This window comes from Amia ocellicauda, unplaced genomic scaffold (assembly GCF_036373705.1).
Source record: "Amia ocellicauda isolate fAmiCal2 unplaced genomic scaffold, fAmiCal2.hap1 HAP1_SCAFFOLD_29, whole genome shotgun sequence".
In the NCBI taxonomy this organism is placed as follows: domain Eukaryota; kingdom Metazoa; phylum Chordata; class Actinopteri; order Amiiformes; family Amiidae; genus Amia; species Amia ocellicauda.
The window spans coordinates 612,505-640,235 of NW_027102854.1; the positions used below are offsets into that span (position 1 = coordinate 612,505).

The 27,731-nt window shown below is 46.2% G+C and overlaps 16 non-coding genes and 60 pseudogenes across 16 annotated transcripts; all 76 read right to left on the reverse strand.

Annotated features, from left to right (window-relative positions):
• Positions 1–224: 224 nt before the first annotated feature.
• LOC136728461 (uncharacterized) lies at positions 225–343 on the reverse strand (annotated as a pseudogene).
• Positions 344–569: 226 nt separating this feature from the next.
• LOC136728379 (5S ribosomal RNA) lies at positions 570–688 on the reverse strand. Its single transcript, XR_010808729.1, has one exon. It is a non-coding gene; the product is annotated as a 5S ribosomal RNA (ribosomal RNA).
• A 216-nt stretch (positions 689–904) lies between these two features.
• LOC136727745 (uncharacterized) lies at positions 905–1,023 on the reverse strand (annotated as a pseudogene).
• A 222-nt stretch (positions 1,024–1,245) lies between these two features.
• LOC136728048 (uncharacterized) lies at positions 1,246–1,364 on the reverse strand (annotated as a pseudogene).
• Positions 1,365–1,579: 215 nt separating this feature from the next.
• On the reverse strand, positions 1,580–1,698 carry LOC136727835 (uncharacterized; annotated as a pseudogene).
• Positions 1,699–1,917: 219 nt separating this feature from the next.
• On the reverse strand, positions 1,918–2,036 carry LOC136728531 (uncharacterized; annotated as a pseudogene).
• Positions 2,037–2,260: 224 nt separating this feature from the next.
• Positions 2,261–2,379, reverse strand: LOC136728155 (uncharacterized; annotated as a pseudogene).
• Positions 2,380–2,594: 215 nt separating this feature from the next.
• On the reverse strand, positions 2,595–2,712 carry LOC136728524 (uncharacterized; annotated as a pseudogene).
• A 221-nt stretch (positions 2,713–2,933) lies between these two features.
• Positions 2,934–3,052, reverse strand: LOC136728180 (uncharacterized; annotated as a pseudogene).
• Positions 3,053–3,267: 215 nt separating this feature from the next.
• Positions 3,268–3,386, reverse strand: LOC136728597 (uncharacterized; annotated as a pseudogene).
• A 219-nt stretch (positions 3,387–3,605) lies between these two features.
• On the reverse strand, positions 3,606–3,724 carry LOC136727729 (uncharacterized; annotated as a pseudogene).
• Positions 3,725–3,934: 210 nt separating this feature from the next.
• On the reverse strand, positions 3,935–4,053 carry LOC136728266 (5S ribosomal RNA). The gene has a single exon (XR_010808628.1). It is a non-coding gene; the product is annotated as a 5S ribosomal RNA (ribosomal RNA).
• Positions 4,054–4,277: 224 nt separating this feature from the next.
• LOC136727841 (uncharacterized) lies at positions 4,278–4,396 on the reverse strand (annotated as a pseudogene).
• A 220-nt stretch (positions 4,397–4,616) lies between these two features.
• On the reverse strand, positions 4,617–4,735 carry LOC136728351 (5S ribosomal RNA). The gene has a single exon (XR_010808704.1). It is a non-coding gene; the product is annotated as a 5S ribosomal RNA (ribosomal RNA).
• Positions 4,736–4,956: 221 nt separating this feature from the next.
• Positions 4,957–5,075, reverse strand: LOC136728208 (uncharacterized; annotated as a pseudogene).
• Positions 5,076–5,290: 215 nt separating this feature from the next.
• Positions 5,291–5,409, reverse strand: LOC136727836 (uncharacterized; annotated as a pseudogene).
• Positions 5,410–5,627: 218 nt separating this feature from the next.
• LOC136727842 (uncharacterized) lies at positions 5,628–5,746 on the reverse strand (annotated as a pseudogene).
• Positions 5,747–5,966: 220 nt separating this feature from the next.
• On the reverse strand, positions 5,967–6,085 carry LOC136728352 (5S ribosomal RNA). The gene has a single exon (XR_010808705.1). It is a non-coding gene; the product is annotated as a 5S ribosomal RNA (ribosomal RNA).
• Positions 6,086–6,306: 221 nt separating this feature from the next.
• Positions 6,307–6,425, reverse strand: LOC136728209 (uncharacterized; annotated as a pseudogene).
• A 215-nt stretch (positions 6,426–6,640) lies between these two features.
• On the reverse strand, positions 6,641–6,759 carry LOC136727838 (uncharacterized; annotated as a pseudogene).
• A 553-nt stretch (positions 6,760–7,312) lies between these two features.
• LOC136728525 (uncharacterized) lies at positions 7,313–7,430 on the reverse strand (annotated as a pseudogene).
• Positions 7,431–7,651: 221 nt separating this feature from the next.
• LOC136728021 (uncharacterized) lies at positions 7,652–7,770 on the reverse strand (annotated as a pseudogene).
• A 220-nt stretch (positions 7,771–7,990) lies between these two features.
• LOC136728390 (5S ribosomal RNA) lies at positions 7,991–8,109 on the reverse strand. The gene has a single exon (XR_010808739.1). It is a non-coding gene; the product is annotated as a 5S ribosomal RNA (ribosomal RNA).
• A 209-nt stretch (positions 8,110–8,318) lies between these two features.
• LOC136728623 (uncharacterized) lies at positions 8,319–8,437 on the reverse strand (annotated as a pseudogene).
• Positions 8,438–9,868: 1,431 nt separating this feature from the next.
• Positions 9,869–9,997, reverse strand: LOC136728095 (uncharacterized; annotated as a pseudogene).
• Positions 9,998–10,206: 209 nt separating this feature from the next.
• LOC136728099 (uncharacterized) lies at positions 10,207–10,335 on the reverse strand (annotated as a pseudogene).
• Positions 10,336–10,554: 219 nt separating this feature from the next.
• Positions 10,555–10,673, reverse strand: LOC136728150 (5S ribosomal RNA). Its single transcript, XR_010808572.1, has one exon. It is a non-coding gene; the product is annotated as a 5S ribosomal RNA (ribosomal RNA).
• Positions 10,674–10,897: 224 nt separating this feature from the next.
• On the reverse strand, positions 10,898–11,016 carry LOC136728296 (5S ribosomal RNA). Its single transcript, XR_010808654.1, has one exon. It is a non-coding gene; the product is annotated as a 5S ribosomal RNA (ribosomal RNA).
• A 215-nt stretch (positions 11,017–11,231) lies between these two features.
• LOC136727888 (uncharacterized) lies at positions 11,232–11,350 on the reverse strand (annotated as a pseudogene).
• A 209-nt stretch (positions 11,351–11,559) lies between these two features.
• Positions 11,560–11,678, reverse strand: LOC136728011 (uncharacterized; annotated as a pseudogene).
• A 210-nt stretch (positions 11,679–11,888) lies between these two features.
• LOC136728018 (uncharacterized) lies at positions 11,889–12,008 on the reverse strand (annotated as a pseudogene).
• A 218-nt stretch (positions 12,009–12,226) lies between these two features.
• LOC136728624 (uncharacterized) lies at positions 12,227–12,345 on the reverse strand (annotated as a pseudogene).
• A 198-nt stretch (positions 12,346–12,543) lies between these two features.
• LOC136728426 (uncharacterized) lies at positions 12,544–12,662 on the reverse strand (annotated as a pseudogene).
• A 210-nt stretch (positions 12,663–12,872) lies between these two features.
• On the reverse strand, positions 12,873–12,991 carry LOC136728163 (5S ribosomal RNA). The gene has a single exon (XR_010808574.1). It is a non-coding gene; the product is annotated as a 5S ribosomal RNA (ribosomal RNA).
• Positions 12,992–13,215: 224 nt separating this feature from the next.
• On the reverse strand, positions 13,216–13,334 carry LOC136728073 (uncharacterized; annotated as a pseudogene).
• A 209-nt stretch (positions 13,335–13,543) lies between these two features.
• On the reverse strand, positions 13,544–13,662 carry LOC136728047 (uncharacterized; annotated as a pseudogene).
• Positions 13,663–13,881: 219 nt separating this feature from the next.
• LOC136728671 (uncharacterized) lies at positions 13,882–14,000 on the reverse strand (annotated as a pseudogene).
• A 209-nt stretch (positions 14,001–14,209) lies between these two features.
• Positions 14,210–14,327, reverse strand: LOC136728650 (uncharacterized; annotated as a pseudogene).
• Positions 14,328–14,549: 222 nt separating this feature from the next.
• LOC136728348 (5S ribosomal RNA) lies at positions 14,550–14,668 on the reverse strand. Its single transcript, XR_010808701.1, has one exon. It is a non-coding gene; the product is annotated as a 5S ribosomal RNA (ribosomal RNA).
• Positions 14,669–14,882: 214 nt separating this feature from the next.
• LOC136728019 (uncharacterized) lies at positions 14,883–15,002 on the reverse strand (annotated as a pseudogene).
• Positions 15,003–15,220: 218 nt separating this feature from the next.
• Positions 15,221–15,339, reverse strand: LOC136727818 (uncharacterized; annotated as a pseudogene).
• A 209-nt stretch (positions 15,340–15,548) lies between these two features.
• LOC136728509 (uncharacterized) lies at positions 15,549–15,667 on the reverse strand (annotated as a pseudogene).
• A 223-nt stretch (positions 15,668–15,890) lies between these two features.
• On the reverse strand, positions 15,891–16,009 carry LOC136728158 (uncharacterized; annotated as a pseudogene).
• A 216-nt stretch (positions 16,010–16,225) lies between these two features.
• Positions 16,226–16,343, reverse strand: LOC136727756 (uncharacterized; annotated as a pseudogene).
• Positions 16,344–16,551: 208 nt separating this feature from the next.
• LOC136728181 (uncharacterized) lies at positions 16,552–16,669 on the reverse strand (annotated as a pseudogene).
• Positions 16,670–16,892: 223 nt separating this feature from the next.
• On the reverse strand, positions 16,893–17,011 carry LOC136728369 (5S ribosomal RNA). Its single transcript, XR_010808720.1, has one exon. It is a non-coding gene; the product is annotated as a 5S ribosomal RNA (ribosomal RNA).
• Positions 17,012–17,228: 217 nt separating this feature from the next.
• LOC136728175 (5S ribosomal RNA) lies at positions 17,229–17,347 on the reverse strand. Its single transcript, XR_010808575.1, has one exon. It is a non-coding gene; the product is annotated as a 5S ribosomal RNA (ribosomal RNA).
• A 555-nt stretch (positions 17,348–17,902) lies between these two features.
• LOC136728595 (uncharacterized) lies at positions 17,903–18,020 on the reverse strand (annotated as a pseudogene).
• A 220-nt stretch (positions 18,021–18,240) lies between these two features.
• Positions 18,241–18,359, reverse strand: LOC136728258 (5S ribosomal RNA). The gene has a single exon (XR_010808620.1). It is a non-coding gene; the product is annotated as a 5S ribosomal RNA (ribosomal RNA).
• Positions 18,360–18,914: 555 nt separating this feature from the next.
• Positions 18,915–19,033, reverse strand: LOC136728603 (uncharacterized; annotated as a pseudogene).
• Positions 19,034–19,247: 214 nt separating this feature from the next.
• Positions 19,248–19,366, reverse strand: LOC136727963 (uncharacterized; annotated as a pseudogene).
• Positions 19,367–19,586: 220 nt separating this feature from the next.
• On the reverse strand, positions 19,587–19,705 carry LOC136728614 (uncharacterized; annotated as a pseudogene).
• A 223-nt stretch (positions 19,706–19,928) lies between these two features.
• On the reverse strand, positions 19,929–20,047 carry LOC136728056 (uncharacterized; annotated as a pseudogene).
• Positions 20,048–20,262: 215 nt separating this feature from the next.
• Positions 20,263–20,381, reverse strand: LOC136728483 (uncharacterized; annotated as a pseudogene).
• A 214-nt stretch (positions 20,382–20,595) lies between these two features.
• LOC136728149 (uncharacterized) lies at positions 20,596–20,714 on the reverse strand (annotated as a pseudogene).
• A 220-nt stretch (positions 20,715–20,934) lies between these two features.
• Positions 20,935–21,053, reverse strand: LOC136728661 (uncharacterized; annotated as a pseudogene).
• Positions 21,054–21,275: 222 nt separating this feature from the next.
• LOC136728490 (uncharacterized) lies at positions 21,276–21,394 on the reverse strand (annotated as a pseudogene).
• A 215-nt stretch (positions 21,395–21,609) lies between these two features.
• LOC136727915 (uncharacterized) lies at positions 21,610–21,728 on the reverse strand (annotated as a pseudogene).
• Positions 21,729–21,938: 210 nt separating this feature from the next.
• Positions 21,939–22,057, reverse strand: LOC136728472 (uncharacterized; annotated as a pseudogene).
• A 209-nt stretch (positions 22,058–22,266) lies between these two features.
• LOC136728430 (uncharacterized) lies at positions 22,267–22,385 on the reverse strand (annotated as a pseudogene).
• Positions 22,386–22,609: 224 nt separating this feature from the next.
• LOC136727916 (uncharacterized) lies at positions 22,610–22,728 on the reverse strand (annotated as a pseudogene).
• Positions 22,729–22,938: 210 nt separating this feature from the next.
• Positions 22,939–23,057, reverse strand: LOC136728272 (5S ribosomal RNA). Its single transcript, XR_010808633.1, has one exon. It is a non-coding gene; the product is annotated as a 5S ribosomal RNA (ribosomal RNA).
• A 209-nt stretch (positions 23,058–23,266) lies between these two features.
• Positions 23,267–23,385, reverse strand: LOC136728431 (uncharacterized; annotated as a pseudogene).
• Positions 23,386–23,609: 224 nt separating this feature from the next.
• On the reverse strand, positions 23,610–23,728 carry LOC136728171 (uncharacterized; annotated as a pseudogene).
• A 216-nt stretch (positions 23,729–23,944) lies between these two features.
• LOC136728464 (uncharacterized) lies at positions 23,945–24,063 on the reverse strand (annotated as a pseudogene).
• Positions 24,064–24,282: 219 nt separating this feature from the next.
• On the reverse strand, positions 24,283–24,401 carry LOC136728508 (uncharacterized; annotated as a pseudogene).
• A 214-nt stretch (positions 24,402–24,615) lies between these two features.
• Positions 24,616–24,734, reverse strand: LOC136728075 (uncharacterized; annotated as a pseudogene).
• Positions 24,735–24,960: 226 nt separating this feature from the next.
• On the reverse strand, positions 24,961–25,079 carry LOC136727754 (uncharacterized; annotated as a pseudogene).
• A 209-nt stretch (positions 25,080–25,288) lies between these two features.
• On the reverse strand, positions 25,289–25,407 carry LOC136728500 (uncharacterized; annotated as a pseudogene).
• Positions 25,408–25,616: 209 nt separating this feature from the next.
• LOC136728123 (uncharacterized) lies at positions 25,617–25,735 on the reverse strand (annotated as a pseudogene).
• Positions 25,736–25,951: 216 nt separating this feature from the next.
• On the reverse strand, positions 25,952–26,070 carry LOC136728506 (5S ribosomal RNA). Its single transcript, XR_010808756.1, has one exon. It is a non-coding gene; the product is annotated as a 5S ribosomal RNA (ribosomal RNA).
• Positions 26,071–26,284: 214 nt separating this feature from the next.
• Positions 26,285–26,403, reverse strand: LOC136728081 (uncharacterized; annotated as a pseudogene).
• A 210-nt stretch (positions 26,404–26,613) lies between these two features.
• Positions 26,614–26,732, reverse strand: LOC136727820 (5S ribosomal RNA). Its single transcript, XR_010808543.1, has one exon. It is a non-coding gene; the product is annotated as a 5S ribosomal RNA (ribosomal RNA).
• A 219-nt stretch (positions 26,733–26,951) lies between these two features.
• On the reverse strand, positions 26,952–27,070 carry LOC136728172 (uncharacterized; annotated as a pseudogene).
• A 211-nt stretch (positions 27,071–27,281) lies between these two features.
• LOC136728636 (uncharacterized) lies at positions 27,282–27,400 on the reverse strand (annotated as a pseudogene).
• A 209-nt stretch (positions 27,401–27,609) lies between these two features.
• On the reverse strand, positions 27,610–27,728 carry LOC136728470 (5S ribosomal RNA). The gene has a single exon (XR_010808753.1). It is a non-coding gene; the product is annotated as a 5S ribosomal RNA (ribosomal RNA).
• Positions 27,729–27,731: the final 3 nt, after the last annotated feature.

Consider the following 27,731-nt stretch of genomic DNA (forward strand, 5'->3'; position numbering starts at 1 on the left):
AAAAGCCTGGCTGCATGATGTCTCTTAAAGGCTGGCGGGTATTGACGGAACTTCTAGCAAAAAAAAAAAAAAAATTAAAAAAAACAGAAAAACGGAGGGAAAAATATCAGTGCAGCAAAGGGTGCTGAAAGTAGCCGGGTACGTGTACAATTCTTCAATTATATCTCCTCCAGATTTAAAGAGAGTATTAAGAGCTACGATGAAGTTACCCAGGAGACGTAAAAAGCTTGCAGCACCTGGTATTTCCAGGAGGTCACCCATCCAAGTACTGACCAGGACCTGCCCCGTTTAGCTTCCGAGATCTGACGAGATCGGGCGCGTTCAGGACGCTGTGGCCACAAGCCGAGAAGCCTGGCTGCATGATGTATCTTAAAGGCACGAGGGTATTGACGGAACTTCTAGCAAAAAAAAAAAAAAAATTAAAAAAAACAGAAAAACGGAGGGAAAAATATCAGTGCAGCAAAGGGTGCTGAAAGTAGCCGGGTACGTGTACAATTCTTCAATTATATCTCCTCCAGATTTAAAGAGAGTATTAAGAGCTACGATGAAGTTACCCAGGAGACGTAAAAAGCTTGCAGCACCTGGTATTTCCAGGAGGTCACCCATCCAAGTACTGACCAGGACCTGCCCCGTTTAGCTTCCGAGATCTGACGAGATCGGGCGCGTTCAGGACGCTGTGGCCGCAAGCCGAGAAGCCTGGCTGCATGATGTATCTTAAAGGCACGAGGGTATTGACGGAACTTCTAGCAAAAAAAAAAAAAAAAAAGAAAAATGGAGGGAAAAATATCAGTGCAGCAAAGGCTGTTGAAAGTAGCAGGGTACGTGTACAATTCCTCAATTATAACACCTCCAGACAGATAGAGAGTATTAAGAGCTACGATGAAGTTACCCAGGAGACGTAAAAAGCTTGCAGCACCAGGTATTTCCAGGAGGTCTCCCATCCAAGTACTGACCAGGCCCTGCCCGGTTTAGTTTCAGAGATCTGACGAGATCGGGCGCATTCTGTACGGTGTGGCTACAAGCCGAGAGTCCTGGCTGCATGATGTCTCTAAAAGACTGGCGGGTATTGACGGAACTTCCAGCAATAAAAAAAAAAAAAAAGAAATAGAAAAATGGAGGGAAAAATATCAGTGCAGCAAAGGGTGTTGAAAGTAGCAGGGTACGTGTACAATTCTTCAATTATATCTCCTGCAGACAGAAAGAGAGTATTAAGAGCTACGATGAAGTTACCCAGGAGACGTAAAAAGCTTGCAGCACCTGGTATTTCTAGGAGGTCTCCCATCCTAGTACTGACCAGGTCCTGCCCCGTTTATCGTCTGAGATCTGACGAGATTGGGCGTCTTCAGGACGGTGTGGCCTCAAGCCAAGAGGCCAGGCTGCATGATGTCTCTTAAAGGCTGGCGGGTTATGACGGAACTTCCAGCAAAAAACAAAAGAAAAAAGAAAAATGGATGGAAAAATATCAGTGCAGCAAAGCGTGTTGAAGGTAGCCGGGTACGTGTACAATTCTTCAATTATATCTCCTCCAGACAGATAGAGAGTATTAAGAGCTACGATAAAGTTACCCAGGAGACGTAAAAGCTTGCAGCACCAGGTATTTCCAGGAGGTCTCACATTCAAGAAATGACCAGGTCCTGCCCCGTTTAGCTTCCGAGATCTGACGAGATCGGGCGCGTTCAGGACGGTGTGGCCGCAAGCCGAGATGTCTGGCTGCATGATGTCTCTTAAAGGCTGGCGGGTATTGACGGAATTTCCAGCAAAAAAAAAAAAAAAAAAATAGAAAAATGGAGGGAAAAATATCAGTGCAGGAAAGGGTGTTGAAAGTAGCCGGGTACGTGTACAATTCTTCAATTATATCTCCTGGAGACAGAAGGAGAGTATTAAGAGCTACGATGAAGTTACCCAGGAGACGTAAAAGGCTTGCAGCACCTGGTATTTCTAGGAGGTCTCCCATCCAAGTACTGACCAGGCCCTGCCTCGTTTAGCTTCCAAGATCTGACGAGATCGGGCGAGTTCAGGATGGTGTGGCCGCAAGCCGAAATGCCTGGCTGCATGATGTCTCTTAAAGGTTGGCGGGTATTGACGGAACTTCCAGAAAAAATAAAAAATAAAAAAAGAAAAAAGAAAAATGGATGGAAAAATATCAGTGCAGCAAAGGGTGTTGACAGTAGCTGGATACGTGTACAATACTTCAATTATATCTCCTCCAGACAGAGAGAGAGTACTAAGAGCTACGATAAAGTTACCCAGGAGACGTAAAAGCTTGCAGCACCTGGTATTTCCAGGAGGTCTCACATTCAAGTACTGACCAGGTCCTGCCCCGTTTAGCTTCCGAGATCTGACGATATCATGCGCATTCAGGACGGTGTGGCCGAAAGCCGAGAGGCCCGGCTGCATGATGTCTCTTTAAGGCTGGCGGGTATTGACGGAACTTCCAGCAAAAAAAAAAGAAAAAAGAAAAATGGAGGGAGAAATATCAGTGCAGCAAAGGGTTTTGAAAGTAGCCGGGTACGTGTACAATTCTTCAATAATATCTCCTACAGACTGAAAGAGAGTATTAAGAGCTATGATGAAGTTACCCAGGAGACGTAAAAAGCTTGCAGCACCTGGTATTTCCAGGAGGTCTCACATCCAAGTACTGACCAGGCCCTGCCCCGTTAGCTTCCGAGATCTGATGAGATCGGGCGCGTTCAGGACGGTGTGGCCGCAAGCCAAGAGGCCTGGCTGCATGATGACTCTTAAAGGCTGGCGGGTATTGACGGAACTTCCAGCAAAAAATAAAAAATAAATAAATAGAAAAATGGAGGGAAAAATATCAGTGCAGGACAGGGTGTTGAAAGTAGCCGGGTACATGTACAATTCTTCAATTATATCTCCTCCAGACTGAATGAGAGTATTAAGAGCTACGCTGAAGTTACCCAGGAGATGTAAAAAGCTTTCAGCACCTGGTATTTCCAGGAGGTCACCCATTCAATTACTGACCAGGCCCTGCCCAGTTTTTCTTCCGAGATCTGACGAGATCTTGCGTCTTCAGGACGGTGTGGCCTCAAGCCAAGAGGCCTGGCTGCATGATGTCTCTTAAAGGCTGGAGGGTATTAATGGAACTTCCAGCAAAAAACAAAAGAAAAAAGAAAAATGGAGGGAAAAATATCAGTGCAGCAAAGCGTGTTGAAGGTAGCCGGGTACGTGTACAATTCTTCAATTATATCTCCTCCAGACTGATAGAGAGTATTAAGAGCTACGATAAAGTTACCCAGGAGACGTAAAAGCTTGCAGCACCAGGTATTTCCAGGAGGTCTCACATTCAAGTACTGACCAGGTCCTGCCCCGTTTAGCTTCCGAGATCTGACGAGATCGGGCGCGTTCAGGACGGTGAGGCCGCAAGCCGAGATGTCTGGCTGCATGATGTCTCTTAAAGGCTGGCGGGTATTGATGGAATTTCCAGCAAAAAAGAAAAAAAAAAAAATAGAAAAATGGAGGGAAAAATATCAGTGCAGGAAAGGGTGTTGAAAGTAGCCGGGTACGTGTACAATTCTTCAATTATATCTCCTGGAGACAGAAAGAGAGCATTAAGAGCTACGATGAAGTTACCCTGGAGACGTAAAAGCTAGCAGCACCAGGTATTTCCAGGAGGTCTCACATTCATGTACTGACCAGGTCCTGCCCCGTTTAGCTTCCGAGATCTGACGAGATCGGGCGCGTTCAGGATGGTGTGGCCGCAAGCCGAGATGCCTGGCTGCATGATGTCTCTTAAAGGCTGGCGGGTATTGACGGAACTGCCAGCAAAAAAAAAAAAGAAAAATAGAGGGAAATATACCAGTGCAGCAAAGGGTGTTGAAAGTAGCCGGGTACGTGTACAATTCTTCAATTATATCTCCTGGAGACAGAAAGAGAGTATTAAGAGCTACGATGAAGTTACCCAGGAGACGTAAAAAGCTTGCAGCACCTGGTATTTCTAGGAGGTCTCCCATCCAAGTACTGACCAGGCCCTGCCCCGTTTTGCTTCCGAGATCTGACGAGATCGGGCGCATTCAGGATGGTGTGGCCGCAAGCCGAGAGGCCTGGCTGCATGATGTCTCTTAAAGGTTGGCGGGTATTGACGGAACTTCCAGAAAAAAAAAAAAAGAAAAAAAGAAAAAAGAAAAATGGATGGAAAAATATCAGTGCAGCAAAGGGTGTTGACAGTAGCTGGATACGTGTACAATACTTCAATTATATCTCCTCCAGACAGAGAGAGAGTATTAAGAGCTACGATAAAGTTACCCAGGAGACGTAAAAGCTTGCAGCACTAGGTATTTCCAGGAGGTCTCACATTCATGTACTGACCAGGTCCTGCCCCGTTTAGCTTCCGAGATCTGACGAGATCGGGCGCGTTCAGGATGGTGTGACCGCAAGCCGAGATGCCTGGCTGCATGATGTGTCTTAAAGGCTGGCGGGTATTGACGGAACTTCCAGCAAAAAAAAAAAAAAAAAAAAATGGAAAATGGAGGGAAAAATATCAGTGCAGCAAAGGCTGTTGAAAGTAGCCGGGTACGTGTACAATACTTCAATTATATCTCCTCCAGACAGATAGAGAGTATTAAGAGCTACGATGAAGTTTCCCAGGAGACGTAAAAAGCTTGCAGCACCAGGTATTTCCAGGAGGTCTCCCATCCAAGTACTGACGAGGCCCTGCCCCGTTTAGCTTCCGAGATCTGACGAGATCGGGCGTGTTCAGGACGGTGTGGCCGCAAGCCAAGAGGCCGGGCTGCATGATGTCTCTTAAAGGCTGGCGGGTATTGACGGAACTTCCAGCAAAAAATAAAAAATAAATAAATAGAAAAACGGAGGGAAAAATATCAGTGCAGGACAGGGTGTTGAAAGTAGCCGGGTACATGTACAATTCTTCAATTATATCTCCTCCAGACTGAATGAGAGTATTAAGAGCTACGCTGAAGTTACCCAGGAGATGTAAAAAGCTTTCAGCACCTGGTATTTCCAGGAGGTCACCCATCCAATTACTGACCAGGACCTGCCCAGTTTTTCTTCCGAGATCTGACGAGATCTTGCGTCTTCAGGACGGTGTGGCCTCAAGCCAAGAGGCCTGGCTGCATGATGTCTCTTAAAGGCTGGAGGGTATTGATGGAACTTCCAGCAAAAAACAAAAGAAAAAAGAAAAATGGAGGGAAAAATATCAGTGCAGCAAAGCGTGTTGAAGGTAGCCGGGTACGTGTACAATTCTTCAATTATATCTCCTCCAGACAGATAGAGAGTATTAAGAGCTACGATAAAGTTACCCAGGAGACGTAAAAGCTTGCAGCACCAGGTATTTCCAGGAGGTCTCACATTCAAGAAATGACCAGGTCCTGCCCCGTTTAGCTTCCGAGATCTGACGAGATCGGGCGCGTTCAGGACGGTGTGGCCGCAAGCCGAGATGTCTGGCTGCATGATGTCTCTTAAAGGCTGGCGGGTATTGACGGAATTTCCAGCAAAAAAAAAAAAAAAAAAATAGAAAAATGGAGGGAAAAATATCAGTGCAGCAAAGGGTGTTGACAGTAGCTGGATACGTGTACAATACTTCAATTATATCTCCTCCAGACAGAGAGAGAGTATTAAGAGCTACGATAAAGTTACCCAGGAGACGTAAAAGCTTGCAGCACTAGGTATTTCCAGGAGGTCTCACATTCATGTACTGACCAGGTCCTGCCCCGTTTAGCTTCCGAGATCTGACGAGATCGGGCGCGTTCAGGATGGTGTGACCGCAAGCCGAGATGCCTGGCTGCATGATGTGTCTTAAAGGCTGGCGGGTATTGACGGAACTTCCAGCAAAAAAAAAAAAAAAAAAAAATGGAAAATGGAGGGAAAAATATCAGTGCAGCAAAGGCTGTTGAACGTAGCCGGGTACGTGTACAATACTTCAATTATATCTCCTCCAGACAGATAGAGAGTATTAAGAGCTACGATGAAGTTTCCCAGGAGACGTAAAAAGCTTGCAGCACCAGGTATTTCCAGGAGGTCTCCCATCCAAGTACTGACGAGGCCCTGCCCCGTTTAGCTTCCGAGATCTGACGAGATCGGGCGTGTTCAGGACGGTGTGGCCGCAAGCCAAGAGGCCGGGCTGCATGATGTCTCTTAAAGGCTGGCGGGTATTGACGGAACTTCCAGCAAAAAATAAAAAATAAATAAATAGAAAAACGGAGGGAAAAATATCAGTGCAGGACAGGGTGTTGAAAGTAGCCGGGTACATGTACAATTCTTCAATTATATCTCCTCCAGACTGAATGAGAGTATTAAGAGCTACGCTGAAGTTACCCAGGAGATGTAAAAAGCTTTCAGCACCTGGTATTTCCAGGAGGTCACCCATCCAATTACTGACCAGGACCTGCCCAGTTTTTCTTCCGAGATCTGACGAGATCTTGCGTCTTCAGGACGGTGTGGCCTCAAGCCAAGAGGCCTGGCTGCATGATGTCTCTTAAAGGCTGGAGGGTATTGATGGAACTTCCAGCAAAAAACAAAAGAAAAAAGAAAAATGGAGGGAAAAATATCAGTGCAGCAAAGCGTGTTGAAGGTAGCCGGGTACGTGTACAATTCTTCAATTATATCTCCTCCAGACAGATAGAGAGTATTAAGAGCTACGATAAAGTTACCCAGGAGACGTAAAAGCTTGCAGCACCAGGTATTTCCAGGAGGTCTCACATTCAAGAAATGACCAGGTCCTGCCCCGTTTAGCTTCCGAGATCTGACGAGATCGGGCGCGTTCAGGACGGTGTGGCCGCAAGCCGAGATGTCTGGCTGCATGATGTCTCTTAAAGGCTGGCGGGTATTGACGGAATTTCCAGCAAAAAAAAAAAAAAAAAAATAGAAAAATGGAGGGAAAAATATCAGTGCAGGAAAGGGTGTTGAAAGTAGCCGGGTACGTGTACAATTCTTCAATTATATCTCCTGCAGACTGAAAGAGAGTATTAAGAGCTACGATAAAGATACCCAGGAGACGTAAAACCTTGCAGCACCTGGTATTTCCAGGAGGTCTCACATTCAAGTACTGACCAGGTCCAGCTCCGTTTAGCTTCCGAGATCTGACGATATCATGCGCATTCATGACGGTGTGGCCGAAAGCCGAGAGGCCCGGCTGCATGATGTCTCTTTAAGGCTGGCGGGTATTGACGGAACTTCCAGCAAAAAAAAAAAGAAAAAAGAAAAATGGAGGGAAAAATATCAGTGCAGCAAAGGGTTTTGAAAGTAGCCGGGTACGTGTACAATTCTTCAATAATATCTCCTACAGACTGAAAGAGAGTATTAAGAGCTATGATGAAGTTACCCAGGAGACGTAAAAAGCTTGCAGCACCTGGTATTTCCAGGAGGTCTCACATCCAAGTACTGACCAGGCCCTGCCCCGTTAGCTTCCGAGATCTGATGAGATCGGGCGCGTTCAGGACGGTGTGGCCGCAAGCTAAGAGGCCTGGCTGCATGATGTCTCTTAAAGGCTGGCGGGTATTGACGGAACTTCCAGCAAAAAATAAAAAATAAATAAATAGAAAAATGGAGGGAAAAATATCAGTGCAGGACAGGGTGTTGAAAGTAGCCGGGTACATGTACAATTCTTCAATTATATCTCCTCCAGACTGAATGAGAGTATTAAGAGCTACGCTGAAGTTACCCAGGAGATGTAAAAAGCTTTCAGCACCTGGTATTTCCAGGAGGTCACCCATTCAATTACTGACCAGGCCCTGCCCAGTTTTTCTTCCGAGATCTGACGAGATCTTGCGTCTTCAGGACGGTGTGGCCGCAAGCCGAGATGTCTGGCTGCATGATGTCTCTTAAAGGCTGGCGGGTATTGATGGAATTTCCAGCAAAAAAAAAAAAAAAAAAAATAGAAAAATGGAGGGAAAAATATCAGTACAGGAAAGGGTGTTGAAAGTAGCCGGGTACGTGTACAATTCTTCAATTATATCTCCTGGAGACAGAAAGAGAGTATTAAGAGCTACGATGAAGTTACCCTGGAGACGTAAAAAGCTTGCAGCACCTGGTATTTCTAGGAGGTCTCCCATCCAAGTACTGACCAGGCCCTGCCCCGTTTAGCTTCCGAGATCTGACGAGATCAGGCACATTCAGGACGGTGTGGCCACAAGCCGAAAGGGCTGGCTGCATGATGTCTCTTAAAGGTTGGCGGGTATTGACGGAACTTCCAGCAAAAAAAAAAAAAAAAAATGGATGGAAAAATATCAGTGCAGCAAGGGGTGTTGACAGTAGCTGGGTACGTGTACAATACTTTAATTATATCTCCTCCAGACAGATAGAGAGTATTAAGAGCTACGATAAAGTTACCCAGGAGACGTAAAAGCTTGCAGCACCAGGTATTTCCAGGAGGTCTCACATTCATGTACTGACCAGGTCCTGCCCCGTTTAGCTTCCGAGATCTGACGAGATCGGGCGCGTTCAGGATGGTGTGGCCGCAAGCCGAGATGCCTGGCAGCATCATGTCTCTTAAAGGCTGGCGGGTATTGACGGAACTGCCAGCAAAAAAAAAAGAAAAATAGATGGATATACACTCACATAAAGGATTATTAGGAACACCTGTTCAATTTCTCATGAATGCAATTATCTAACCAACCAATCACATGGCAGTTGCTTCAATGCATTTAGGGGTGTGGTCCTGGTCAAGACAATCTCCTGAACTCCAAACTGAATGTCTGAATGGGAAAGAAAGGTGATTTAAGCAATTTTGAGCGTGGCATGGTTGTTGGTGCCAGACGGGCCGGTTTGAGTATTTCACAATCTGCTCAGTTACTGGGATTTTCACGCACAACCATTTCTAGGGTTTACAAAGAATGGTGTGAAAAGGGAAAAACATCCAGTATGTGGCAGTCCTGTGGGCAAAAATGCCTTGTTGATGCTAGAGGTCAGAGGAGAATGGGCCGACTGATTCAAGCTGATAGAAGAGCAACTTTGACTGAAATAACCACTCGTTACAACCGAGGTATGCAGCAAAGCATTTGTGAAGCCACAACACGTACAACCTTGAGGCGGATGGGCTACAACAGCAGAAGACCCCACCGGGTACCACTCATCTCCACTACAAATAGGAAAAAGAGGCTACAATTTGCACAAGCTCACCAAAATTGGACAGTTGAAGACTGGAAAAATGTTGCCTGGTCTGATGAGTCTCGATTTCTGTTGAGACATTCAGATGGTAGAGTCAGAATTTGGTGTAAACAGAATGAGAACATGGATCCATCATGCCTTGTTACCACTGTGCAGGCTGGTGGTGGTGGTGTAATGGTGTGGGGGATGTTTTCTTGGCACACTTTAGGCCCCTTAGTGCCAATTGGGCATCGTTTAAATGCCACGGCCTACCTGAGCATTGTTTCTGACCATGTCCATCCCTTTATGACCACCATGTACCCATCCTCTGATGGCTACTTCCAGCAGGATAATGCACCATGTCACAAAGGTCGAATCATTTCAAATTGGTTTCTTGAACATGACAATGAGTTCACTGTACTAAACTGGCCCCCACAGTCACCAGATCTCAACCCAATAGAGCATCTTTGGGATGTGGTGGAACGGGAGCTTCGTGCCCTGGATGTGCATCCCACAAATCTCCATCAACTGCAAGATGCTATCCTATCAATATGGGCCAACATTTCTCAAGAATGCTTTCAGCACCTTGTTGAATCAATGCCACGTAGAATTAAGGCAGTTCTGAAGGCGAAAGGGGGTCAAACACAGTATTAGTATGGTGTTCCTAATAATCCTTTAGGTGAGTGTATACCAGTGCAGCAAAGGGTGTTGAAAGTAGCCGGGTACGTGTACAATTCTTCAATTATATCTTCTCCAGAGAGAAAGAGAGTATTAAGAGCTACGATGAAGTTCCCCAGGAGACATAAAAAGCTGGCAGCACCTGGTATTTCCAGGAGGTCTCACATTTAAGTACTGACCAGGTCCTGCCCCGTTTAGCTTCCGAGATCTGACAAGATCGGGCAAGATCGGGCGCGTTCAGGATGGTGTGGCCGCAAGCCGAGATGCCTGGCTGCATGATGTCTCTTAAAGGCTGGCGGGTATTGACGGAACTGCCAGCAAAAAAAAAAAGAAAAATAGAGGGATATATACCAGTGCAGCAAAGGGTGTTGAAAGTAGCCGGGTACGTGTACAATTCTTCAATTATATCTTCTCCAGAGAGAAAGAGAGTATTAAGAGCTACGATGAAGTTCCCCAGGAGACATAAAAAGCTGGCAGCACCTGGTATTTCCAGGAGGTCTCACATTTAAGTACTGACCAGGTCCTGCCCCGTTTAGCTTCCGAGATCTGACAAGATCGGGCAAGATCGGGCGCGTTCAGGACGGTGTGGCCGCAAGCCGAGATGTCTGGCTGCATGATGTCTCTTAAAGGCTGGCGGGTATTGACGGAATTTCCAGCAAAAAAAAAAAAAAAAAAAAAGAAAAATGGAGGGAAAAATATCAGTGCAGGAAAGGGTGTTGAAAGTAGCCGGGTACGTGTACAATTCTTCAATTATATCTCCTGGAGACAGAAAGAGAGTATTAAGAGCTACGATGAAGTTACCCAGGAGACGTAAAAAGCTTGCAGCACCTGGTATTTCTAGGAGGTCTCCCATCCAAGTACTGACCAGGCCCTGCCCCGTTTAGCTTCCGAGATCTGACGAGATCGGGCGCATTCAGGACGGTGTGGCCACAAGCCGAAAGGCCTGGCTGCATGATGTCTCTTAAAGGTTGGCAGGTATTGACGGAACTTCCAGCAAAAAAAAAAAAAAAAAAAAAAAAAAAGAAAAATGGATGGAAAAATATCAGTGCAGCAAAGGGTGTTGACAGTAGCTGGGTACGTGTACAATTCTTCAATTATATCTCCTCCAGACAGATAGAGAGAATTAAGAGCTACGATAAAGTTACCCAGGAGACGTAAAAGCTTGCAGCACCAGGTATTTCCAGGAGGTCTCCCATCCAAGTACTGACCAGGTCCAGCCCCGTTTAGCTTCCGAGATCTTACGAGATCGGGCGCGTTCAAGACGGTGTGGCCGCAAGCCGAGAGGCCTGGCTGCATGATGTCTCTTAAAGATTGGCGGGTATTGACGGAACTTCCAGCAAAAAAAAAAAAAAAAAAGAAAAATGGATGGAAAAATATCAGTGCAGCAAAGGGTGTTGACAGTAGCTGGGTACGTGTACAATACTTCATTTATATCTCCTCCAGAAAGATAGAGAGTATTTAGAGCTACGATAAAGTTACCCAGGAGACGAAAAAGCTAGCAGCACCAGGTATTTCCAGGAGGACTCACATTCATGTACTGACCAGGTCCTGCCCCGTTTAGCTTCCGAGATCTGACGAGATCGGGCGCATTCAGGACGGTGTGGCCACAAGCCGAAAGGCCTGGCTGCATGATGTCTCTTAAAGGTTGGCGGGTATTGACGGAACTTCCAGCAAAAAAAAAAAAAAAAAATGGATGGAAAAATATCAGTGCAGCAAAGGGTGTTGACAGTAGCTGGGTACGTGTACAATACTTCAATTAAATCTCCTCCAGACAGATAGAGAGTATTAAGAGCTACGATAAAGTTACCCAGGAGACGTAAAAGCTTGCAGCACTAGGTATTTCCAGGAGGACTCACATTCGTGTACAGACCAGGTCCTGCCCCGTTTAGCTTCCGAGATCTGACGAGATCGGGCGCGTTCAGGATGGTGTGGCCGCAAGCCGAGATGCCTGGCTGCATGATGTCTCTTAAAGGCTGGCGGGTATTGACATAACTGCCAGCAAAAAAAAAAAAGAAAAATAGAGGGAAAAATACCAGTGCAGCAAAGGGTGTTGAAAGTAGCCGGGTACGTTTACAATTCTTCAATTATATCTTCTCCAGACATAAAGAGAGTATTAAGAGCTACGATGAAGTTCCCCAGGAGACGTGAAAAGCTGGCAGCACCTGGTATTTCCAGGAGGTCTCACATTTAAGTACTGACCAGGTCCTGCCCCGTTTAGCTTCCGAGATCTGACAAGATCGGGCGCGTTCAGGACGGTGTGGCCGGCAAGCCGAGATGTCTGGCTGCATGATGTCTCTTAAAGGCTAGCGGGTATTGACGGAATTTCCAGCAAAAAAATAAAAAAGAAAAAAGAAAAATGGATGGAAAAATATCAGTGCAGCAAAGGGTGTTGACAGTAGTTGGGTACGTGTACAATACTTCAATTATATCTCCTCCAGACAGATAGAGAGTATTAAGAGCTACGATAAAGTTACCCAGGAGACGTAAAAGCTTGCAGCACCAGGTATTTCCAGGAGGTCTCACATTCATGTACTGACCAGGTCCTGCCCCGTTTAGCTTCCGAGATCTGACGAGATCGGGCGCGTTCAGGATGGTGTGGCCGCAAGCCGAGATGCCTGGCTGCATGATGTCTCTTAAAGGCTGGCGGGTATTGACATAACTGCCAGCAAAAAAAAAAAAGAAAAATACCAGTGCAGCAAAGGGTGTTGAAAGTAGCCGGGTACGTGTACAATTCTTCAATTATATCTCCTGGAGACAGAAAGAGAGTATTAAGAGCTACGATGAAGTTACCCAGGAGACGTAAAAAGCTTGCAGCACCTGGTATTTCTAGGAGGTCTCCCATCCAAGCACTGATCAGGCCCTGCCCCGTTTAGCTTCCGAGATCTGACGAGATCGGGCGCGTTCAGGATGGTGTGGCCACAAGCCGAGATGCCTGGCTGCATGATGTCTCTTAAAGGCTGGCGGGTATTGACATAACTGCCAGCAAAAAAAAAAATGAAAAATAGAGGGAAAAATACCAGTGCAGCAAAGGGTGTTGAAAGTAGCCGGGTACGTGTACAATTCTTCAATTATATCTCCTGGAGACAGAAAGAGAGTATTAAGAGCTACGATGAAGTTACCCAGGAGACGTAAAAAGCTTGCAGCACCTGGTATTTCTAGGAGGTCTCCCATCCAAGTACTGACCAGGCCCTGCCCCGTTTAGCTTCCGAGATCTGACGAGATCGGGCGCATTCAGGACGGTGTGGCCACAAGCCGAAAGGCCTGGCTGCATGATGTCTCTTAAAGGTTGGCGGGTATTGACGGAACTTCCAGCAAAAAAAAAAAAAAAAAAAAGAAAAAAGAAAAATGGATGGAAAAATATCAGTGCAGCAAAGGGTGTTGACAGTAGCTGGATACGTGTACAATACTTCAATTATATCTCCTCCAGACAGAGAGAGAGTATTAAGAGCTACGATAAAGTTACCCAGGAGACGTAAAAGCTTGCAGCACTAGGTAATTCCAGGAGGTCTCACTTTCATGTACTGACCAGGTCCTGCCCCGTTTAGCTTCCGAGATCTGACGAGATCGGGCGCGTTCAGGATGGTGTGGCCGCAAGCCGAGATGCCTGGCTGCATGATGTCTCTTAAAGGCTGGCGGGTATTGACGGAACTGCCAGCAAAAAAAAAAAGAAAAATAGAGGGAAATATACCAGTGCAGCAAAGGGTGTTGAAAGTAGCCGGGTACGTGTACAATTCTTCAATTATATCTTCTCCAGACAGAAAGAGAGTATTAAGAGCTACGATGAAGTTCCCCAGGAGACGTAAAAAGCTGGCAGCACCTGGTATTTCCAGGAGGTCTCACATTTAAGTACTGACCAGGTCCTGCCCCGTTTAGCTTCCGAGATCTGACAAGATCGGGCGCGTTCAGGACGGTGTGGCCGGCAATTCGAGATATCTGGCTGCATGATGTCTCTTAAAGGCTAGCGGGTATTGACGGAATTTCCAGCAAAAAAAATAAAAATAAAAAAGAAAAATGGATGGAAAAATATCAGTGCAGCAAAGGGTGTTGACAGTAGCTGGGTACGTGTACAATACTTCAATTATATCTCCTCCAGACAGATAGAGAGTATTAAGAGCTACGATAAAGTTACCCAGGAGACGTAAAAGCTTGCAGCACCAGGTATTTCCAGGAGGTCTCACATTCATGTACTGACCAGGTCCTGCCCCGATTAGCTTCCGAGATCTGACGAGATCGGGCGCGTTCAGGATGGTGTGGCCGCAAGCCGAGATGCCTGGCTGCATGATGTCTCTTAAAGGCTGGCGGGTATTGACGGAACTGCCAGCAAAAAAAAAAAGAAAAATAGAGGGAAATATACCAGTGCAGCAAAGGGTTTTGAAAGTAGCCGGGTACGTGTACAATTCTTCAATAATATCTCCTACAGACTGAAAGAGAGTATTAAGAGCTATGATGAAGTTACCCGGGAGACGTAAAAAGCTTGCAGCTCCTGGTATTTCCAGGAGGTCACCCATCCAAGTACTGACCAGGCCCTGCCCCGTTAGCTTCCAAGATCTGACGAGATCGGGCGAGTTCAGGATGGTGTGGCCGCAAGCCAAGAGGCCTGGCTGCATGATAAATCTCATAAAGGCTGGCGGGTATTGACGGAATTTCCAGCAAAAAAAAAAAAAAAAAAAATAGAAAAATGGAGGGAAAAATATCAGTACAGGAAAGGGTGTTGAAAGTAGCCGGGTACGTGTACAATTCTTCAATTATATCTGCTGGAGACAGAAAGAGAGTATTAAGAGCTACGATGAAGTTACCCAGGAGACGTAAAAGGCTTGCAGCACCTGGTATTTCTAGGAGGTCTCCCATCCAAGTACTGACCAGGCCCTGCCCCGTTTAGCTTCCGAGATCTGACGAGATCGGGCGCATTCAGGACGGTGTGGCCGCAAGCCAAAAGGCCTGGCTGCATGATGTCTCTTAAAGGTTGGCGGGTATTGACGGAACTTCCAGCAAAAAAAAAAAAAAAAAAAAAATGGATGGAAAAATATCAGTGCAGCAAAGGGTGTTGACAGTAGCTGGATACGTGTACAATACTTCAATTATATCTCCTCCAGACAGAGAGAGAGTATTAAGAGCTACGATGAAGTTCCCCAGGAGACGTAAAAAGCTGGCAGCACCTGGTATTTCCAGGAGGTCTCACATTTAAGTACTGACCAGGTCCTGCCCCGTTTAGCTTCCGAGATCTGACAAGATCGGGCGCGTTCAGGACGGTGTGGCCGGCAAGCCGAGATGTCTGGCTGCATGATGTCTCTTAAAGGCTAGCGGGTATTGACGGAATTTCCAGCAAAAAAATAAAAAATAAAAAAGAAAAATGGATGGAAAAATATCAGTGCAGCAAAGGGTGTTGACAGTAGCTGGGTACGTGTACAATACTTCAATTATATCTCCTCCAGACAGATAGAGAGTATTAAGAGCTACGATAAAGTTACCCAGGAGACGTAAAAGCTTGCAGCACCAGGTATTTCCAGGAGGTCTCACATTCATGTACTGACCAGGTCCTGCCCCGATTAGCTTCCGAGATCTGACGAGATCGGGCGCGTTCAGGATGGTGTGGCCCCAAGCCGAGATGCCTGGCTGCATGATGTCTCTTAAAGGCTGGCGGGTATTGACGGAACTGCCAGCAAAAAAAAAAAGAAAAATAGAGGGAAATATACCAGTGCAGCAAAGGGTGTTGAAAGTAGCCGGGTACGTGTACAATTCTTCAATTATATCTCCTGGAGACAGAAAGACAGTATTAAGAGCTACGATGAAGTTACCCAGGAGACGTAAAAAGCTTGCAGCACCAGGTATTTCTAGGAGGTCTCCCATCCAAGCACTGACCAGGCCCTGCCCCGTTTAGCTTCCGAGATCTGACGAGATCAGGCGCATTCAGGACGGTGTGGCCACAAGCCGAAAGGCCTGGCTGCATGATGTCTCTAAAGGTTGGCGGGTATTGACGGAACTTCCAGCAAAAAAAAAAAATAAAAAAATAAAAAATAAAAATGGATGGAAAAATATCAGTGCAGCAAAGGGTGTTGACAGTAGCTGGATACGTGTGCAATACTTCAATTATATCTCCTCCAGACAGAGAGAGAGTATTAAGAGCTACGATAAAGTTACCCAGGAGACGTAAAAGCTTGCAGCACCTGGTATTTCCAGGAGGTCTCACATTCAAGTACTGACCAGGTCCTGCCCCGTTTAGCTTCCGAGATCTGACGATATCATGCGCATTCAGGACGGTGTGGCCGAAAGCCGAGAGGCCCGGCTGCATGATGTCTCTTTAAGGCTGGCGGGTATTGACGGTACTTCCAGCAAAAAAAAAAAGAAAAAAGAAAAATGGAGGGAAAAATATCAGTGCAGCAAAGGGTTTTGAAAGTAGCCGGGTACGTGTACAATTCTTCAATAATATCTCCTACAGACTGAAAGAGAGTATTAAGAGCTATGATGAAGTTACCCAGGAGACGTAAAAAGCTTGCAGCACCTGGTATTTCTAGGAGGTCTCCCATCCAAGTACTGACCAGGACCTGCCCCGTTAGCTTCCGAGATTTGACGAGATCGGGCGCGTTCAGGATGGTGTGGCCGCAAGCCGAGATGCCTGGCTGCATGATGTCTCTTAAAGGCTGGCGGGTATTGACGGAACTGCCAGCAAAAAAAAAAAGAAAAATAGAGGGAAATATACCAGTGCAGCAAAGGGTGTTGAAAGTAGCCGGGTACGTGTACAATACTTCAATTATATCTCCTCCAGACAGATAGAGAGTATTAAGAGCTACGATAAAGTTACCCAGGAGACGTAAAAGCTTGCAGCACGAGGTATTTCCAGGAGGTCTCACATTCATGTACTGACCAGGTCCTGCCCCGTTAGCTTCCGAGATCTGACAAGATCGGGCGCGTTCAGGACGGTGTGGCCGCAAGCCGAGATGTCTGGCTGCATGATGTCTCCTAAAGGCTGGCGGGTATTGACGGAATTTCCAGCAAAAAAAAAAAAAAAAAAAAAGAAAAATGGAGGGAAAAATATCAGTGCAGGAAAGGGTGTTGAAAGTAGCCGGGTACGTACGTGTACAATTCTTCAATTATATCTCCTGAAAACAGAAAGAGAGTATTAAGAGCTACGATGAAGTTACCCAGGAGACGTAAAAAGCTTGCAGGACCTGGTATTTCCAGGAGGTCTCCCATCAAAGTACTGACCAGGTCCTGCCCCGTTTAGCTTCCGAGATCTGACGAGATCGGGCGCGTTCAGGATGGTGTGGCCGCAAGCCAAGATGCCTGGCTGCATGATGTCTCTTAAAGGCTGGCGGGTATTGACGGAACTGCCAGCAAAAAAAAAAAAAGAAAAAGAAAAATGGATGGAAAAATATCAGTGCAGCAAATAGTGTTGACAGTAGCTGGGTACGTGTACAATACTTCAATTATATCTCCTCCAGACAGATAGAGAGTATTAAGAGCTACGATGAAGTTACCCAGGAGACGTAAAAAGCTTGCAGCACCTGGTATTTCTAGGAGGTCTCCCATCCAAGTACTGACCAGGCCCTGCCCCGTTTAGCTTCCGAGATCTGACGAGATCGGGCGCATTCAGGACGGTGTGGCCACAAGCCGAAAGGCCTGGCTGCATGATGTCTCTTAAAGGTTGGCGGGTATTGACGGAACTTCCAGCAAAAAAAAAAAAAAAAAAAAAATAGAAAAATGGAGGGAAAAATATCAGTGCAGGAAAGGGTGTTGAAAGTAGCCGGGTACGTGTACAATTCTTCAATTATATCTCCTGCAGACTGAAAGAGAGTATTAAGAGCTACGATAAAGTTACCCAGGAGACGTAACAGCTTGCAGCACCTGGTATTTCCAGGAGGTCTCACATTCAAGTACTGACCAGGTCCTGCCCGTTTAGCTTCCGAGATCTGACGATATCATGCGCGTTCAGGACGGTGTGGCCGAAAGCCAAGAGGCCCGGCTGCATGATGTCTCTTTAAGGCTGGCGGGTATTGACGGAACTTCCAGCAAAAAAAAAAAGAAAAAAGAAAAATGGAGGGAAAAATATCAGTGCAGCAAAGGGTTTTGAAAGTAGCCGGGTACGTGTACAATTCTTCAATAATATCTCCTACAGACTGAAAGAGAGTATTAAGAGCTATGATGAAGTTACCCAGGAGACGTAAAAAGCTTGCAGCACCTGGTATTTCCAGGAGGTCACCCATCCAAGTACTGACCAGGCCCTGCCCCGTTAGCTTCCGAGATCTGACGACATCGGGCGCGTTCAGGACGGTGTGGCCGCAAGCCAAGAGGCCTGGCTGCATGATGTCTCTTAAAGGCTGGCGGGTATTGACGGAACTTCCAGCAAAAAAAAAAAAAAAAAAAAATGGAAAATGGAGGGAAAAATATCAGTGCAGCAAAGGCTGTTGAAAGTAGCCGGGTACGTGTACAATACTTCAATTATATCTCCTCCAGACAGATAGAGAGTATTAAGAGCTACGATGAAGTTTCCCAGGAGACGTAAAAAGCTTGCAGCACCAGGTATTTCCAGGAGGTCTCCCATCCAAGTACTGACCAGGCCCTGCCCGGCTTAGCTTCCAAGATCTGATGAGATCGGGCGTGTTCAGGACGGTGTGGCCGCAAGCCAAGAGGCCTGGCTGCATGATGTCTCTTAAAGGCTGGCGGGTATTGACGGAACTTCCAGCAAAAAATAAAAAATAAATAAATAGAAAAATGGAGGGAAAAATATCAGTGCAGGACAGGGTGTTGAAAGTAGCCGGGTACATGTACAATTCTTCAATTATATCTCCTCCAGACTGAATGAGAGTATTAAGAGCTACGCTGAAGTTACCCAGGAGATGTAAAAAGCTTTCAGCACCTGGTATTTCCAGGAGGTCAACCATCCAATTACTGACCAGGCCCTGCCCAGTTTTTCTTCCGAGATCTGACGAGATCTTGCATCTTCAGGACGGTGTGGCCTCAAGCCAAGAGGCCTGGCTGCATGATGTCTCTTAAAGGCTGGAGGGTATTGATGGAACTTCCAGCAAGAAACAAAAGAAAAAAGAAAATTGGAGGGAAAAATATCAGTGCAGCAAAGCGTGTTGAAGGTAGCCGGGTACGTGTACAATTCTTCAATTATATCTCCTCCAGACAGATAGAGAGTATTAAGAGCTACGATAAAGTTACCCAGGAGACGTAAAAGCTTGCAGCACCAGGTATTTCCAGGAGGTCTCACATTCAAGTACTGCCTAGGTCCTGCCCCGTTTAGCTTCCGAGATCTGACGAGATCGGGCGCGTTCAGGACGGTGTGGCCGCAAGCCGAGATGTCTGGCTGCATGATGTCTCTTAAAGGCTGGCGTGTATTGACGGAATTTCCAGCAAAAAAAAAAAAAAAAAGAAAAATGGATGGAAAAATATCAGTGCAGGAAAGGGTGTTGAAAGTAGCCGGGTACGTGTACAATTCTTCAAATATATCTCCTCCATACAGATAGAGAGTATTAAGAGCTACGATAAAGTTACCCAGGAGACGTAAAAGCTTGCAGCACCAGGTATTTCCAGGAGGTCTCACATTCATGTACTGACCAGGTCCTGCCCCGTTTAGCTTCCAAGATCTGACGAGATCGGGCGAGTTCAGGATGGTGTGGCCGCAAGTCGAGATGCCTGGCTGCATGATGTCTCTTAAAGGCTGGCGGGTATTGACGGAATTTCCAGCAAAAAAAAAAAAAAAAAAAATAGAAAACTGGAGGGAAAAATATCAGTGCAGGAAAGGGTGTTGAAAGTAGCCGGGTACGTGTACAATTCTTCAAATATATCTCCTGGAGACAGAAAGAGAGTATTAAGAGCTACGATGAAGTTACCCAGGAGACGTAAAAAGTTTCCAGCACCTGGTATTTCTAGGAGGTCTCCCATCCAAGTACTGACCAGGCCCTGCCCCGTTTAGCTTCCGAGATCTGACGAGATCGGGCGCATTCAGGACGGTGTGGCCACAATCCGAAAGGCCTGGCTGCATGATGTCTCTTAAAGGTTGGCGGGTATTGACAGAACTTCCAGCAAAAAAAAAAAAAAAAAAAAAAAAAGAAAAATGGATGGAAAAATATCAGTGCAGCAAAGGGTGTTGACAGTAGCTGGGTACGTGTACAATTCTTCAATTATATCTCCTGGAGACAGAAAGAGAGTATTAAGAGCTACGATGAAGTTACCAAGGAGACGTAAAAAGCTTGCAGCACCTGGTATTTCTAGGAGGTCTCCCATCCAATTACTGACCAGGCCCTGCCCAGTTTTTCTTCCGAGATCTGACGAGATCTTGCGTCTTCAGGACGGTGTGGCCTCAAGCCAAGAGGCCTGGCTGCATGATGTCTCTTAAAGGCTGGAGGGTATTGATGGAACTTCCAGCAAGAAACAAAAGAAAAAAGAAAAATGGAGGGAAAAATATCAGTGCAGCAAAGCGTGTTGAAGGTAGCCGGGTACGTGTACAATTCTTCAATTATATCTCCTCCAGACAGATAGAGAGTATTAAGAGCTACGATAAAGTTACCCAGGAGACGTAAAAGCTTGCAGCACCAGGTATTTCCAGGAGGTCTCACATTCAAGTACTGACCAGGTCCTGCCCCGTTTAGCTTCCGAGATCTGACGAGATCGGGCGCGTTCAGGACGGTGTGGCCGCAAGCCGAGATGTCTGGCTGCATGATGTCTCTTAAAGGCTGGCGTGTATTGACGGAATTTCCAGCAAAAAAAAAAAAAAAAAGAAAAATGGATGGAAAAATATCAGTGCAGGAAAGGGTGTTGAAAGTAGCCGGGTACGTGTACAATTCTTCAAATATATCTCCTCCAGACAGATAGAGAGTATTAAGAGCTACGATAAAGTTACCCAGGAGACGTAAAAGCTTGCACCACCAGGTATCTCCAGGAGGTCTCACATTCATGTACTGACCAGGTCCTGCCCCGTTTAGCTTCCAAGATCTGACGAGATCGGGCGAGTTCAGGATGGTGTGGCCGCAAGCCGAGATGCCTGGCCGCATGATGTCTCTTAAAGGCTGGAGGGTATTGATGGAATTTCCAGCAAAAAAAAAAAAAAAAAAAATAGAAAACTGGAGGGAAAAATATCAGTGCAGGAAAGGGTGTTGAAAGTAGCCGGGTACGTGTACAATTCTTCAATTATATCTCCTGGAGACAGAAAGAGAGTATTAAGAGCTACGATGAAGTTACCCAGGAGACGTAAAAAGATTCCAGCACCTGGTATTTCTAGGAGGTCTCCCAGCCAAGTACTGACCAGGCCCTGCCCCGTTTAGCTTCCGAGATCTGACGAGATCGGGCGCATTCAGGACGGTGTGGCCACAAGCCGAAAGGCCTGGCTGCATGATGTCTCTTAAAGGTTGGCGGGTATTGACAGAACTTCCAGCAAAAAAAAAAAAAAAAAAAAAAAAAGAAAAATGGATGGAAAAATATCAGTGCAGCAAAGGGTGTTGACAGTAGCTGGGTACGTGTACAATTCTTAAATTATATCTCCTCCAGACAGAAAGAAAGAACTAAGAGCTACGATAAAGTTACCCAGGAGACGTAAAATCTTGCAGCACCAGGTATTTCCAGGAGGTCTCCCATCCAAGTACTGACCAGGTCCTGCCCCGTTTAGCTTCCGAGATCTTACGAGATCGGGCACGTTCAGGACGGTGTGGCCGCAAGCCGAGAAGCCTGGCTGCATGATGTCTCTTAAAGGTTGGCGGGTATTGACGGAACTTCCAGCAAAAAAAAAAAAAAAAAAGAAAAATGGATGGAAAAATATCAGTGCAGCAAAGGGTGTTGACAGTAGCTGGGTACGTGTACAATATTTCAATTATATCTCCTCCAGACAGATAGAGAGTATTAAGAGCTACGATAAAGTTACCCAGGAGACGTAAAAGCTTGCAGCACTAGGTATTTCCAGGAGGTCTCACTTTCATGTACTGACCAGGTCCTGCCCCGTTTAGCTTCCGAGATCTGACGAGATCGGGCGCGTTCAGGATGGTGTGGCCGCAAGCCGAGATGCCTGGCTGCATGATGTCTCTTAAAGGCTGGCGGGTATTGACGGAACTGCCAGCAAAAAAAAAAAAGAAAAATAGAGGGAAATATACCAGTGCAGCAAAGGGTGTTGAAAGTAGCCGGGTACGTGTACAATTCTTCAATTATATCTCCTGGAGACAGAAAGAGAGTATTAAGAGCTACGATGAAGTTACCAAGGAGACGTAAAAAGCTTGCAGCACCTGGTATTTCTAGGAGGTCTCCCATCCAAGTACTGACCAGGTCCTGCCCCGTTTAGCTTCCGAGATCTGACAAGATCGGGCGCGTTCAGGATGGTGTGGCCACAAGCCGAGATGTCTGGCTGCATGATGTCTCTTAAAGGCTGGCGGGTATTGACGGAACTGCCAGCAAAAAAAAAAAGAAAAATAGAGGGAAATATACCAGTGCAGCAAAGGGTGTTGAAAGTAGCCGGGTACGTGTACAATTCTTCAATTATATCTCCTGGAGACAGAAAGAGAGTATTAAGAGCTACGATGAAGTTACCCAGGAGACGTAAAAAGCTTGCAGCACCTGGTATTTCTAGGAGGTCTCCCATCCAAGTACTGACAAGGCCCTGCCCCGTTTAGCTTCCGAGATCTGACGAGATCGGGCGCATTCAGGACGGTGTGGCCACAAGCCGAAAGGCCTGGCTGCATGATGTCTCTTAAAGGTTGGCGGGTATTGACGGAACTTCCAGCAAAAAAAAAAAAGAAAAAAAGAAAAAAGAAAAATGGATGGAAAAATATCAGTGCAGCAAAGGGTGTTGACAGTAGCTGGATACGTGTACAATACTTCAATTATATCTCCTCCAGACAGAGAGAGAGTATTGAGAGCTACGATAAAGTTACCCAGGAGACGTAAAAGCTTGCAGCACTAGGTATTTCCAGGAGGTCTCACTTTCATGTACTGACCAGGTCCTGCCCCGTTTAGCTTCCGAGATCTGACGAGATCGGGCGCGTTCAGGATGGTGTGGCCGCAAGCCGAGATGCCTGGCTGCATGATGTCTCTTAAAGGCTGGCGGGTATTGACGGAACTGCCACTAAAAAAAAAAAAGAAAAATAGAGGGAAATATACCAGTGCAGCAAAGGGTGTTGAAAGTAGCCGGGTACGTGTACAATTCTTCAATTATATCTCCTGGAGACAGAAAGAGAGTATTAAGAGCTACGATGAAGTTACCCAGGAGACGTAAAAAGCTTGCAGCACCTGGTATTTCTAGGAGGTCTCCCATCCAAGTACTGAGCAGGCCCTGCCCTGTTTAGCTTCCGAGATCTGACGAGATCGGGCGCATTCAGGACGGTGTGGCCGCAAGCCAAGAGGCCTGGCTGCATGATGTCTCTTAAAGGTTGGCGGGTATTGACGGAACTTCCAGCAAAAAAAAAAAGAAAAATAGAGGGAAATATACCAGTGCAGCAAAGGGTGTTGAAAGTAGCCGGGTACGTGTACAATTCTTCAATTATATCTCCTGGAGACAGAAAGAGAGTATTAAGAGCTACGATGAAGTTACCCAGGAGACGTAAAAAGCTTGCAGCACCTGGTATTTCTAGGAGGTCTCCCATCCAAGTACTGACAAGGCCCTGCCCCGTTTAGCTTCCGAGATCTGACGAGATCGGGCGCATTCAGGACGGTGTGGCCACAAGCCGAAAGGCCTGGCTGCATGATGTCTCTTAAAGGTTGGCGGGTATTGACGGAACTTCCAGCAAAAAAAAAATAGAAAAAAAGAAAAAAGAAAAATGGATGGAAAAATATCAGTGCAGCAAAGGGTGTTGACAGTAGCTGGATACGTGTACAATACTTCAATTATATCTCCTCCAGACAGAGAGAGAGTATTGAGAGCTACGATAAAGTTACCCAGGAGACGTAAAAGCTTGCAGCACTAGGTATTTCCAGGAGGTCTCACTTTCATGTACTGACCAGGTCCTGCCCCGTTTAGCTTCCGAGATGTGACGAGATCGGGCGCGTTCAGGATGGTGTGGCCGCAAGCCGAGATGCCTGGCTGCATGATGTCTCTTAAAGGCTGGAGGGTATTGACGGAACTTCCAGCAAAAAAAAAAAAGAAAAAGGAAAAATGGAGGGAAAAATATCAGTGCAGGAAAGGGTGTTGAAAGTAGCCGGGTACGTGTACAATTCTTCAATTAATCTCCTCCAGACAGAAAGAGAGTATTAAAAGCTACGACGAAGTTCCCCAGGTGACGTAAAAAGCTTGCAGCACCTGGTACTTCCAGGAGGTCTCCCATCCAAGTACTGACCAGGTCCTGCCCCGTTTAGTTTCCGAGATCTGACGAGATCGGGCGCGTTCAGGACGGTGTGGCCACAAGCCGAGACGCCTGGCTGCATGATGTCTCTTAAAGGCTGGCGGGTATTGACGGAATTTCCAGCATAAAAAAAAAAAAAAAAAATAGAAAAATGGAGGGAAAAATATCAGTGCAGGAAATGGTGTTGAAAGTAGCCGGGTACGTGTACAATTCTTCAATTATATCTCCTCCAGACTGAAAGAGAGTATTAAGAGCTACGATAAAGTTACCCAGGAGACGTAAAAGCTTGCAGCACCAGGTATTTCCAGGAGGTCTCACATTCAAGTACTGACCAGGTCCTGCCCCGTTTAGCTTCCGAGATCTGACGAGATCGGGCGTGTTCAGGATGGTGTGGCTGCAAGCCGAGATGCCTGGCTGCATGATGTCTCTTAAAGGCTGGCGGGTATTGACGGAATTTCCAGCAAAAAAAAAAAAAAAAGAAAAACGGAGGCAACAATATCAGTGCAGCAAAGGGTGTTGAAAGTTGCCTGGTACGTGTACAATTCTTCAATTATATCTCCTCCAGACAGAAAGAGAGAATTAAGAGCTACGATGAAGATACCCAGGAGACGTAAAAAGTTTGCAACACCTCGTATTTCCAGAAGGTCACCCATAAAAGTACTGACCAGGCCCTGCCCCGTTTAGCTTCCGAGATCTGACGAGATAGGGCGCGTTCAGGACAATGTGGCCGCAAGCCAAGAGGCCTGGCTGCATGATGTCTCTTAAAGGCTGACGGGTATTGACGGAACTTCCAGCAAAAAAAAAAAAAATAAATAAAGAAAAAGAAAAATGGAGGGAAAAATATCAGTGCAGTAATGGGTTTTGAAAGTAGCCGGGTACGTGTACAATTCTTCAATTATATCTCCTCCAGACAGAAAGAGAGTATTAAGAGCTACGATGAAGTTACCCAGGAGACGTAAAAAGCTTGCAGCACCTGGTAATTCCAGAAGGTCACCTATAAAAGTACTGACCAGGCCCTGCCCCGTTTAAATTCCGAGATCTGACGAGATCGGGCGCGTTCAGGACGGTGTGGCCGCAAGCCGAGAGGCCTGGCTGCATGATGTCTCTTAAAGGCTGGCGGGTATTGACGGAACTGCCAGCAAAAATAAAAAGAAAAATAGAGGGAAAAATACCAGTGCAGCAAAGGCTGTTGAAAGTAGCCGGGTACTTGTACAATTCTTCAATTATATCTCCTCCAGACTGAAAGAGAGTATTAAGAGCTACGATGAAGTTACCCAGGAGACATAAAAAGCTTGCAGCACCTGGTATTTCTAGGAGGTCTCCCATCCAAGTACTGACCAGGTCCTGCCCCGTTTAGCTTTCGAGATCTGACGAGATCGGGCGCGTTCAGGATGGTGTGGCCGCAATCCGAGACGCCTGGCTGCATGATGTCTCTTAAAGGCTGGCGGGTATTGACGGAACTGCCAGCAAAAAAAAAAAGAAAAATAGAGGGAAATATACCAGTGCAGCAATGGGTGTTGAAATTAGCCGGGTACGTGTACAATTCTTCAATTATATCTCCTGGAGACAGAAAGAGAGTATTAAGAGCTACGATGAAGTTACCCAGGAGACGTAAAAAGCTTGCAGCACCTGGTATTTCCAGAAGGTCACACATCCAAGTATTGACCAGGCCCTGCCCCGTTCAGCTTCCGAAATCTGATATGATCGGGCGCATTCAGGACAGTGTGACTACAAGCCAAGAGGCCTGGCTGCATGATGTCTCTTAAAGGCTGGCGGATATTGACGGAACTTCCAGCAAAAAAATAAAATAAAAAGAAAAATGGAGGGAAAAATATCAGTGCAGCAAAGGGTGTTGAAAGTAGCCGGGTACGTGTACAATTCTTCAATTATATCTCCTGGAGACAGAAAGAGAGTATTAAGAGCTACGATGAAGTTACCCAGGAGACGTAAAAGGCTTGCAGCACCAGGTATTTCTAGGAGGTCTCCCATCCAAGTACTGACCAGGCCCTGCCCCGTTTAGCTTCCGAGATCTGACGAGATCGGGCGCGTTCAGGATGGTGTGGCCGCAAGCCAAGAGGCCTGGCTGCATGATGTCTCTTAAAGGTTGGCGGGTATTGACGGAACTTCCAGCAAAAAAAAAAAAAAAAAAAAAAATGGATGGAAAAATATCAGTGCAGCAAAGGGTGTTGACAGTAGCTGGGTACGTGTACTATACTTCAATTATATCTCCTCCAGACAGATAGAGAGTATTAAGAGCTACGATAAAGTTACCCAGGAGACGTAAAAGCTTGCAGCACTAGGTATTTCCAGGAGGTCTCACTTTCATGTACTGACCAGGTCCTGCCCCGTTTAGCTTCCGAGATCTGACGAGATCGGGCGCGTTCAGGATGGTGTGGCCGTAAGCCAAGATGCCTGGCTGCATGATGTCTCTTAAAGGCTGGCGGGTATTGACGGAACTGCCAGCAAAAAAAAAAAAAAAAAATAGAGGGAAATATACCAGTGCAGCAAAGGGTGTTGAAAGTAGCCGGGTACGTGTACAATTCTTCAATTACATCTCCTGGAGACAGAAAGAGAGTATTAAGAGCTACGATGAAGTTACCCAGGAGACGTAAAAAGCTTGCAGCACCTGGTATTTCTAGGAGGTCTCCCATCCAAGTACTGACCAGGCCCTGCCCCGTTTAGCTTCCGAGATCTGACGAGATCGGGCGCGTTCAGGACGGTGTGGCCGCAAGCCAAGAGGCCTGGCTGCATGATGTCTCTTAAAGGCTGGCGGGTATTGACGGAATTTCCAGCAAAAAAAAAAAAAAAAAAAATAGAAAAATGGAGGGAAAAATATCAGTGCAGGAAAGGGTGTTGAAAGTAGCCGGGTACGTGTACAATTCTTCAATTATATCTCCTGGAGACAGAAAGAGAGTATTAAGAGCTACGATAAAGTTACCCAGGAGACGTAAAAGCTTGCAGCACTAGGTATTTCCAGGAGGTCTCACTTTCATGTACTGACCAGGTCCTGCCCCGTTTAGCTTCCGAGATGTGACGAGATCGGGCGCGTTCAGGATGGTGTGGCCGCAAGCCGAGATGCCTGGCTGCATGATGTCTCTTAAAGGCTGGCGGGTATTGACGGAACTGCCAGCGAAAAAAAAAAAAGAAAAATAGAGGGAAATATACCAGTGCAGCAAAGGGTGTTGAAAGTAGCCGGGTACGTGTACAATTCTTCAATTATATCTCCTGGAGACAGAAAGAGAGTATTAAGAGCTACGATGAAGTTACCCAGGAGACGTAAAAAGCTTGCAGCACCTGGTATTTATAGGAGGTCTCCCATCCAAGTACTGACCAGGCCCTGCCTCGTTTAGCTTCCGAGGTCTGACGAGATCGGGCGCTTTCAGGATTGTGTGGCCGCAAGCCGAGATGTCTGGCTGCATGATGTCTCTTAAAGGCTGGCGGGTATTGACGGAACTGCCAGCAAAAAAAAAAAGAAAAATAGAGGGAAATATACCAGTGCAGCAAAGGGTGTTGAAAGTAGCCGGGTACGTGTACAATTCTTCAATTATATCTCCTGGAGACAGAAAGAGAGTATTAAGAGCTACGATGAAGTTACCCAGGAGACGTAAAAAGCTTGCAGCACCTGGTATTTCTAGGAGGTCTCCCATCCAAATACTGACCAGGCCCTGCCCCGTTTAGCTTCCGAGATCTGACGAGATCGGGCGCATTCAGGACGGTGTGGCCACAAGCTGA